This window comes from Oryctolagus cuniculus, chromosome 3 (genome assembly GCF_964237555.1).
Source record: "Oryctolagus cuniculus chromosome 3, mOryCun1.1, whole genome shotgun sequence".
NCBI lineage: Eukaryota > Metazoa > Chordata > Mammalia > Lagomorpha > Leporidae > Oryctolagus > Oryctolagus cuniculus.
Genome location: NC_091434.1, coordinates 83,221,359 through 83,230,684, shown reverse-complemented (window position 1 = coordinate 83,230,684; position 9,326 = coordinate 83,221,359). Strand labels below are relative to the sequence as shown.

The window sequence follows — 9,326 nt, the reverse complement described above, 5'->3', positions numbered from 1 at the left end:
CTCTCTCTCTCTGCCTCTCCTTATCCCTCTCTGTAACTCTTTCAAATAAAATAAATAAATCAAGAACGGAAGGAAGGAAGGAAGGAAAGAAATGGTCGGTGTCTTGCCACGGGTCACGCAGCTGTAGTGAGAGGGCTCGGATCCACACTCAGGTTTGCCCAGGAACCTGGCCATGGAGGCTCCATGCTTCACCATGAGGGTTTCCCACCTCCTAGCACATGCAAAAGACATCACTAGTTTCCCTATCTCGCCGAACTCATTCTCTCTGGCTGCCCTTCAAAAGAATCTGCCTTATTCCAGGGAGCACACACAATTTCCCAGCCTCCCTTTCAGCCAGCCATGTTCAGTGAAGCAGAGGTTGTCAGGTGTGGCTTCTGAGAAGTACACCTAAAAGGCTACCCTGCTGCCAGGCCTTTTCCTGCTTCCTCCTGCCTAAAACTTGGAGGTGATGGCTGGAGTTTCTGCAGCCACTTTGGGGCATGAGTTGTCCTTGAAGGTATTACTTTACTTGCTAAGGATGACGATCTCTCAGAATTCTGGGATCCTAATCACCATGGAACAAACACACCTGCTGTGGACTGTACACCTTCAAAGATAATTTAGCCCTTATTGTATTCACACCACTGTTGACTGGGTTTTCTGTTCCATGCAGAGGAAGTTAATGCCAATACTTGCACGATATTGTATTTCAGTGTTTCCGGGTCTTCATTCCTAAGTGCCTGCCCATGGATGAATAATTTCCTCTATTAAGCCGTATTTCCTCTCCACACCCTCTCCACACACGCTCTCCGCCTGTGTGACTCAAGTCCAAAGTCCCAGGAACACTTTCCACACCCACCCAGCCACTCCCTTTCTGGTTTCAATAATGAACACCACAACCAGAAGTCCGGGCCCTGTATCCTTTTCAGTGTTATTCAAAATAGGATTAGGTATGTTTTCTTCTCCCACACAGTTTGGGGACAGGCATGGTTTGGTGTAATAGCCACTGACCTGGGAGAAGAAGAAGGCCCTTTGCAAGGCCTTTGCAAGTTGCAAGGTTGCACAAGGAGGCCCAGGAGGGGAGAGCATCCTGGAGGTGGTGCTGAGACCCCTGACCCAGCATTCTGACTTAGAGGAAGCAGATGGGGTTTTAATGAGCTGTGACTACTGTCCATTTTCTTGAAGCAACGCTCACCTAGATCTGTGTACCGCCTCCGGGCAGGATGCATCCCCACAAGAAAGAAGGGGACGCCCACAAACCCCAGCCGGAATCTCCCTGTCGAGGCTGTGCTTCCTCGCACCGTCCCGTGTTTGCACCAAAGGAGACCTGGACGCTGCCGTCTTCCAGATGCAGTTAGAGGCCATTGCTTGGATGGCACCACAACTCTGCCTTTTTTGCCCTGAAAAAAAGGAAAACAATATAAAGATGGAACAGCTCTGGATCTGATTGATACTGCGCAGGGAGGGCAGGGGGGAGGGCTTGACAGGGCCATGGAGGACTCCTAGGGACTGGCAGAGTCCTTTCTTCCAACACCTGTTTGTGACAAGAGTTTTCACTCTATTTACACTTTATAACACGACGCATCCATTTGATGTGTTTTCCGAGTCTGTTATATTTACCAGAAAAGGTTCAACTTGGGGGAGATCCCGTCTTCCTGTTGGAATTGTCTGCTGGTCGTGTCCCTGTGTGGTCAGTAGAGGGACCCCTCCTGGGACCCGCCCTGCCACAAGGAGGCAGGGGTGGCTCCTGCATTTCTGCAGGCCGGACAGTGAGTGACCGCTCTCACTTCCTGAGCAGCTCAGAGCTGGCCAGGCCAGGGACCTACCTCTGCTGAGTCCATTTCCTAAGCCTGACACTAGGGGGCGCACATTGATGGCAGCATAGGAATGGTTTGCATGAGGAAGCAAGCATTTAGCCAAGTGGGTAGATGCCCACATCCCAGGTCAGAGTGCCTGCGTTCATTTCCCTGCTCCGCTCATGACTCCAATTTCCTGCTAATGCACAGCCTGAGAGGTAGTCGTGATGGCCCAAGCAATTGGGTTCTTGCCACCCACAGAGTCTTGGGTTGAGTTCCCGGCTTCTGGCTTTAGCCACAGGCCAGCCCCAGCCATTTTGGGCAACTGGGAAGTAAACCAGCAGGCAGGAGTGTGCTCATTCTCTGTGTGTGTGTGTGTGTGTGTGTGTGTGTGTGTGTGTCTCCCTGCCTCTCAAATATAAAAAATAACAACAAAAAGGAATGATTTGAATCAGAATGAAATTTACATTTCCTTATATCGGGCCATAAATCCCCCTTGGACGCCCTGTGGTTAATTCTGTCAGTCACTCTGCGGCGGCACTGAGACTCGGCAGGCGAGGATGTGTGTACGCTGCTATCATCCCTTGCCATGGAGCAGGCTCGGGCATCCACAAATGTTACCCGCGCCCCTGCAGCTGCCACGCGCTGTAAATAGTGTTCAGCTCGTTGGTGGATGGAAGGGACATGATTCAGCAGAGGCCACATGACTTGCCACCAGCAGCCTGTTCCTCTGGTGTGTAATGAACAGGAGAGGCAGGTGTGGAACGGTGGAGCCACAGGGGTGGATGGGGACCCTGGGGGAGGGGCACAGCCAGGGGCCCGTGGGAAGGGCTTGGTTCTGCAGCCAGGCAGAGGGGAGAAAGAGAAAGAACGCTAAACATGACCACTGTCTGACTGTCATTCATATTCCTCACTGTATTCCCTTCCATATGCATTCAACAACCACTCAGCAGGCGTGTTGATTCCAGGCAATCAACCTGTCTCTGCCTCCCTCTCCAGGTAACGTTCTCCCTGTATCTCTCCTTCCACGTGGCCACTTCTTACACGAGCACAGTCATACTGGATTGGAGTCCCCTCCCCAGTGTGGCCTGTCTTCAACATCTGCCACCACCCTGCTTCCAAATGACAGTACCTATAGGGTTGCAATGTATCCTTTTTGGAGGAACAACCCAATTCGACCCATAACCATGACTTTGGGCAGCTGCTTTAGTTTCCGCATCTGTGGAAGGAGGATTACGACAGTACCAGCCCCAGAAGCAATAGAGTTAATAGCGACTACTCAAGACCTTCAAGCCAGGACCTTGGATGTAGTAATTACCACTGACGGATCCACGCAAGGTTTTATTCTGCCATGCGTGCTGGCTCTAAGTCAGTAGACTGATTTCACACCCCACATCTTAAAGAACAACATCGCTCTGGAGGGTGGGCATTTGTCACACAAGGGAAGCTGCCGTTTGAGACCCCTGCATTCCACATTGGAGTGCCTGGGTTTGAGTCTAACGTGGCTTCTAATGGCAACTTGCTGCAGACATTCATGCTGGGGGCAGCCCGTGGTGATGGCTTAAGGACTTGAGTCCCTGACACCCATGTGGGGAGCCCTGGATGGAGTTCCAGGTTCCATCCCAGTCCCACATGCTGCCGGCGTTTGGAGAAGGAACCAGAAGTTCTCGGCCCCCTAGCGACTTAACACTCACTCCTTCAAAAACATTTCCTGGGGTTGTTCACTTTAAGTGGCAGACAAGTTGGCCTGCATCAACATGCAAGGCAAACGGCGTTATCGCTAGAGGAAGCTCTTGTCGCTACACAGGTAATGCCAGGAACAGGAATGAGCTCATCACGGGAAGCCCGGAGGGGGAAGCTTCCTGGGCTGGTCTCGGCAGCGTCTTGGCAGAGTCGTCAAGGACTCGGGGTCTTTCCACACCTCGGCTCTGGCCGCCCCAGCAGGCTGACACGCCGTCCCCTGCCTCTCTTATCACGGCTGTGAGAGGGCAGCCATTCCACCCAGCTGGAGACCGGCCTGGGCGTTCTCCTCTCCTGCAACTCTGGGATTTTCCTGGAACAATTTCCCAGAAATCACCCTGCCAGGCCTTCCCTCACGTCCCCTGGAACCGAGGTGGGTCACATGCCCCGCCCCGAACCAGCCCCTGGGAAAGCGCTAGGTTTCCGTGATTGGAGCAGATGGGCTGACCGTCCACCGCAGACAGGGCGGGCGGGCTCCACGTGCGCTGGGGTCTGATCCTCGCACCCCCATGACCACAGCAGCGAGGAGGAAACTAAAACTCAAAGAAGCTCATGTGCCCCACCCAAGGTCACGGCGTCGGCAAGTGATGAAGCTGAGCAATATTTAATTATCGTTTCCTGAGGACTTCGTTCAGACTTTCGTTCTTAGTACAGGAATTTTTTGTTTACTTTCCAGTGGATTTTCACTTGCTGGTATAAAAGCTGAGCAATCTAATTTTTGCCTTATCCTGCTCACTCCTAACTTTTCACCAATACTCATGTTTATTTACCTTCACTTTTAAAAATATTTATTTTCCTTTTATTTGAAAGAGAGAGACAGAAACGGGCAGATAGAGATCTTCCATCTACTGGTTCACTTTACAAATGCCCACAACAGCCGGGTGGGGCCAGGCTGAAGCCAGGAGCCTAGGACGATGCAAATCAGATCTCCCACGTGGGTGGTAGGGACCAGGGACTGGAGTCACCCACCGGCTGCCCCCAGGGTGTGCATCAGCTGGAAACCGGGATCAGAAGTGGTGCTGAGACTCAAACCTGGGGACTCCCACATGGGACGCAGGAGTCCCAAACAGCGTCATAGCACTGCACCAAACACCCACCCTGTCCTCCTATTGATCTCTCAATGGCAGCACCTTTTCCATCCACTCCGCCAGAGCAGGATGTAGCACCTGCCATCCCCTCCTCATCTGAGATCAGAGCCCAAGGGACTGTCCAAGGACACCCCCTCCCTCCCTCCCTCCTGGCGAGTTACTGCTCCATCTTCCCCAGGGCAGACTGGAGAGAGGGAGCCAGCGGCTCGCGGTTAGTTCACCGTCTTGGCAGGAAGCCTGGGTATGGGACATGAAGCACAGTATTTTCTCTATACCGTGAGGCGTGGACAGACACGCGTAGCCTATGAGTATATCCTCGTTAGCACTCTTGGAAAGAACAAAGCTCACTTGGGCAGCTCTCCCGCCCTTTCGCCTTTCGCCTCCCCTAGGTGGGAAAGAGACACAGTAACCAAGAATACAGTCCTTCCCCCGCACCCTCACCCTGCCAGAATGCCGGCTTCCCGCTGCCAACATTTCACAGACGAATGCTGCAGGAAATGGCTGAGCTGCATCCAGGGAGTTTCAACTGCTTCCCTCCTGTTCCTGAGGGAAAACAAACAAACAAACAAACAAACAAAAACTGTCCTTTCCGCCGCAGAGCCCCAGGAATTGGCTGCTGGGAAGGCCTTGTGAGCTGGAAATCAGGCGCCCTCTACTGGTCATCTGTAGGAAGCCAGATGGCCTTTTGGGCAGACAGCCGCGGGAGCTATAGGCAGAGACTGGGAGACAAGCAGAGAAGGCCTGGGAACACTTAGATAAAAAAAAAAAAAAAAATTTTTTTTAACTGAAATGGTGAAAGACCACCTGCCTTAGAATTGTATTGCAATACCAAATATAGGTCATGGGTGTTAAAATGGACATCTGAGCTGCTCACAAATGCTGGCAGGTTTTCTTGTGGCTTCCCAACATTGAGCGTCCAGGCTTGGATGGGTTCCCAAAGCAAGGGTGCCGGGTTGGAGGAAAGCCACCACCGGGATTCTTCCCGGGAAAGGCAGCTGCTGCTGATGGGAAAATATTTCTCAGACGCTGGGACCGACGTGTATAGGATGGTCTGCCTCGAGCAGAAGAAGAGCTTAGTTTGAGGTTTTTGTTGGTTTTTATTGCTTATTGAGAAACACAAAAGAGAAAGGTCGCTTGCACGAAGTCCGCCTACACCTCCACGCATGCGCTCTGCCGGGGCGGCCCCACCTGCACCGGCGCCCTATCCAGCCTTCGTGTTGGTCTCCGTGGCCCACACACTGGAGAGGGAACAGCTTAGGGCGCCTCTAGAAGGCACCGAGCGCTGTATCGGGGGACGTAGTGCAGGAGCCCAGGACGAGGGCGGCCATGAGCAGCACGAGGGACCCGAGGTGGCGAGGAGCAGACTGGGCTTTCCTCGAGCTGGGCCGACGTCGGTCGGATCTCTGAGGGGGACGCGACCCCACCTGCCCAAGCCACACAGACGTAAATGTGCTCAACACTGAGGCTCGGGCTTGGGTTTTTAGGGCCCGACACCCAAACGTGGAAGCAACCTTGTCGGAGTGCCAACACTCACACTCAATATAAGAACAGCAGGAAATCTTAGTAACGGTGCATGTTGGCGCAGGAATGGAGACCACCTTCGCGCTCAGGGATGGAGCCTGTGAGCCTAACACAAGGTAATCGGCCACTGAAGCTCCTCTGGATTTAATTCTTTCAGTTTCCCAGTGGGTAGGCAATGAGGACGGGCAGACGAGACAGACCTCGAGGAGCAGCCCGAGGGGCCGAGACTCGGACAGATCTGAGACTCAGACCCAAGCCTCTCGCTGCCAATCCCCCACTCCTCTCCCCTCCTGGGCGCCTCTCCCTTGCGGAGAGTGCGTTCTTCCTGCTTTGTTTTTTTATAGTGAAAGACTTCGATTGAGAGAATCTCGCAGTCAACGCTTCCCTCCGCCCTAATCTACTGCCTTTCTGTTAGTACTGGAAAAAGCAGTGTGATGTGAGCCCAAACCCAGCCAACACAGCGGACACGGATTTAGCTCTTACCTGAGGATGGGACCCAACTGACCACGAAAAACCTCCATAAACAGCACCCCACGGCTCTTGCCCATCGCTTTCGTGGGTGCCTGGGAACGATTTTCTGCTCTTTGAGACGTCTTTCTCCCACCGTGCCCAGTAGCGTCCTAACCCAGGCAGACACAGAGAGGGTGAGCTTTGACTTGGCCATGTCTCGCTGAGGTCTGGCACCTTCTTGGCACTTCTGCTGAGATGTAAGTAATGGTCTTACATGGGCAGAAGGTGGAAGAATTCACACCCTAGAGCCCACAAGGAGGAGAAGGGGCTTAGACGCACAGATGCACATATACACGGCCTCGCTGAGCTGCAGTTTAGCACCCCAGGGTCCCAGCTTTTACCCAGGAGCCTTAGGGTTATTGCATGATTCATTCAAATGCCTTTTCCATGTTCTGGACTGACTCTTTTTTTTTTTTTTTTTTTGCAGGCACGTTAAAGTGAAAGCACTTTGGAGTCATTTTTCTTGTTTCTTCAATAAAAAAAAGACTTGGATTTACAATCTCTTTTCTCTGAAGAGCTCAGCATGGTGCCCATCTGCTGTCTTATTTGTCTTTGTTTCATCCCTGTGAAGTCAATACTGTGTGTGAGACTGGTGCCACCGCCAGGGAAGGTGAGAGCAGGCACGTGTGGACTTATTCCTGCTCACCACAAGGGGGAGCCCTTGTGCCCTCTGATTAACTCACGTCTGCAAAAGACACACCCACTGCCCACCCAAGTGGCTCCTATTACTTCTGTGATGCCCACAAGCAACCCCAGCCTGGAATTGCCAGGACGGGCCGTGAAGAAGGACGAGTAGACAGAGAATTGCAATATGGCGTGATGGGAGCTACCCAGCAGGGATGGCTTAGGTATGAGTGTGGAGGAGTCGGGTAGGCACAAAAGGAAGTTATTGACGGGTTAAAAGAAGCAAAGCTTTGGGAAAAATTGTTGCAAGTGAAATAATTAAATCACCGAGAGAATCCTATCAAATCCTTTTTAATTAGTTACAATAACTAAGCCAGCTTTCCGCTCGCCAAAAAGACTCTGCCTTATCTGTTTTCTGATTGAGATTTTTTAAAAAGATTATTTATTTATTTGAAAGTCAGAGTTATACAGGGACGCAGAGAGAGAGAGAGAAAGAGGGAGCGAGAGAGAGAGCGGTCTTCCACTGGTTGGAAGACAAACGCCAGAGCTGCCCTGATCTGAAGCCAGGAGCCAGGAGCTTCTTCCGGGTCTCCCACGTGGGTGCAGGGGCCTAAGGACTTTGGCCATCTTCCACTTCTTTCCCAGGCCACAGCAGAGAGCTGGATTGGAAGAGGGGCAGCCAGGACACAAACCGGCGCCCATATGGGATGCCGACACTGCAGGTGGCAGCTTTACCTGCTACACCACAGCACTGGCCCCTTCTGCTGAGAGGATTAAACTGCTTTTTGCTTTTTGTTTACTGGGGCAGGCTTTGTGACTCAGCAGGCTAGGCCTCCTTAGAACACCCACATCACATATCGGAGTGCCTGAGATCAAGTCCTGCCTCCACTTTCAAGCCAGCTTTCTACTATTGTGCACCCTGGGAGGCTGCAGATAATGGTTCAAGTGCTTGGGTCCTTGCCACCCCTTGGGAGACCTGGGTGGAGTTCCAGGCTCCTGGCTTCAGCCTAACCAGCCCCAGCTATTACAGGCATTTAAAGAGGAAACCAGGAGATGGAAGATTGATCTCTCTCGCGTGCGCACGCGCGCTCTTTCTCTCTCTCTCTTAGGTGTGTGTTTCTCTGCCTTTCAAATAAATAAAAAGCTTTAAAATAATAACCACAAAATAAATATAAAGTAGAAAAATACCTTCCCCCAAGTAAAGCTTCGGATAACAGGTACTAACAAGGCTGTGAACAAGCTGGCTTCCTCATGGGTCGCTGGTGTGAATGTAAATTGTTTTGGCTGCTGTGGAAGGCATAGAATTACTAGGGTGGGCATTTGCTATAGCAGTTAAGATGCCTACATCCTATGTTGGAGCCCCAGCTGCATGTCTGATCCCAGCTTCCTGCTAACATACACCCTAAGAGGCAGTGGGGGATGGGTCCCGGCAACCTTCATGGGAGAGACCAGGATTGAGTTACCAGCTCCCAAGCTTTGGCTTGGCCCAGCCTCGCTGCTGCTCATCCAGGCACTGGGGCAATGAACTGGAGGATCTTCTTCCTCAAATAAATAAAAACAATTTTTAAAAATAGTAATTTCACATTCAGCAAATCTTACTCCTACATATATATTTAAAAGAGCTGAAAATATGCTCACACAGATCTTTGTACATGCATAGTTGTTGCAGCACTATTCACAAGAACAAAAAGCAGAGACAGCTCAAGTGTCTGTCAGTGAATGGTAGTTCCAATGGGATATTACTCAACCATAAGAAGGAATGAAGTGCTGAGACATGCTACCACTTGGATGGACCTGGAACAGATTAGGATAATGAAAGGAGCTAGACACAAAGGTCATACACCGTATAATCCTGTTGACATGAAATATTCAGAATATGAAAATCTAGAGGAAGAGAAGGCAGTTTGGTGGCTTTTAGGGGCTAAGAATATTGAATGGGGAACAGCTACTTGGAAGTTGTATTTTTGGATGAGAGAAATGTTCTAGAACTAGATAGAGATGGTGGCTGCATAAAATGGTGACTGGACAGAATGTCACAGAAGTGCTCACTTTAGAATGGCTGGCCAGC

General features: G+C 51.3%; 2 long non-coding RNA genes across 3 annotated transcripts; one reads left to right on the top strand and one right to left on the bottom strand.

Moving 5' to 3' along the window:
* Positions 1 to 892: 892 nt before the first annotated feature.
* Positions 893 to 6,726, bottom strand: LOC127491527 (uncharacterized). 2 transcript variants are annotated; one of them, XR_011387590.1, is made up of 3 exons: positions 6,608 to 6,726; positions 5,045 to 5,146; positions 893 to 1,379 (listed from the first exon to the last, which is right to left on the bottom strand). It is a non-coding gene; the product is annotated as an uncharacterized lncRNA (long non-coding RNA). The 2 variants fall into 2 exon arrangements; XR_011387589.1 differs by lacking the exon at positions 6,608 to 6,726 and having other exon boundaries at positions 5,045 to 6,092.
* LOC138849170 (uncharacterized) lies at positions 3,595 to 7,603 on the top strand. Its single transcript, XR_011387591.1, has 3 exons — positions 3,595 to 3,888; positions 6,088 to 6,240; positions 7,062 to 7,603. It is a non-coding gene; the product is annotated as an uncharacterized lncRNA (long non-coding RNA).
* The last annotated feature ends 1,723 nt before the right edge of the window (positions 7,604 to 9,326 follow it).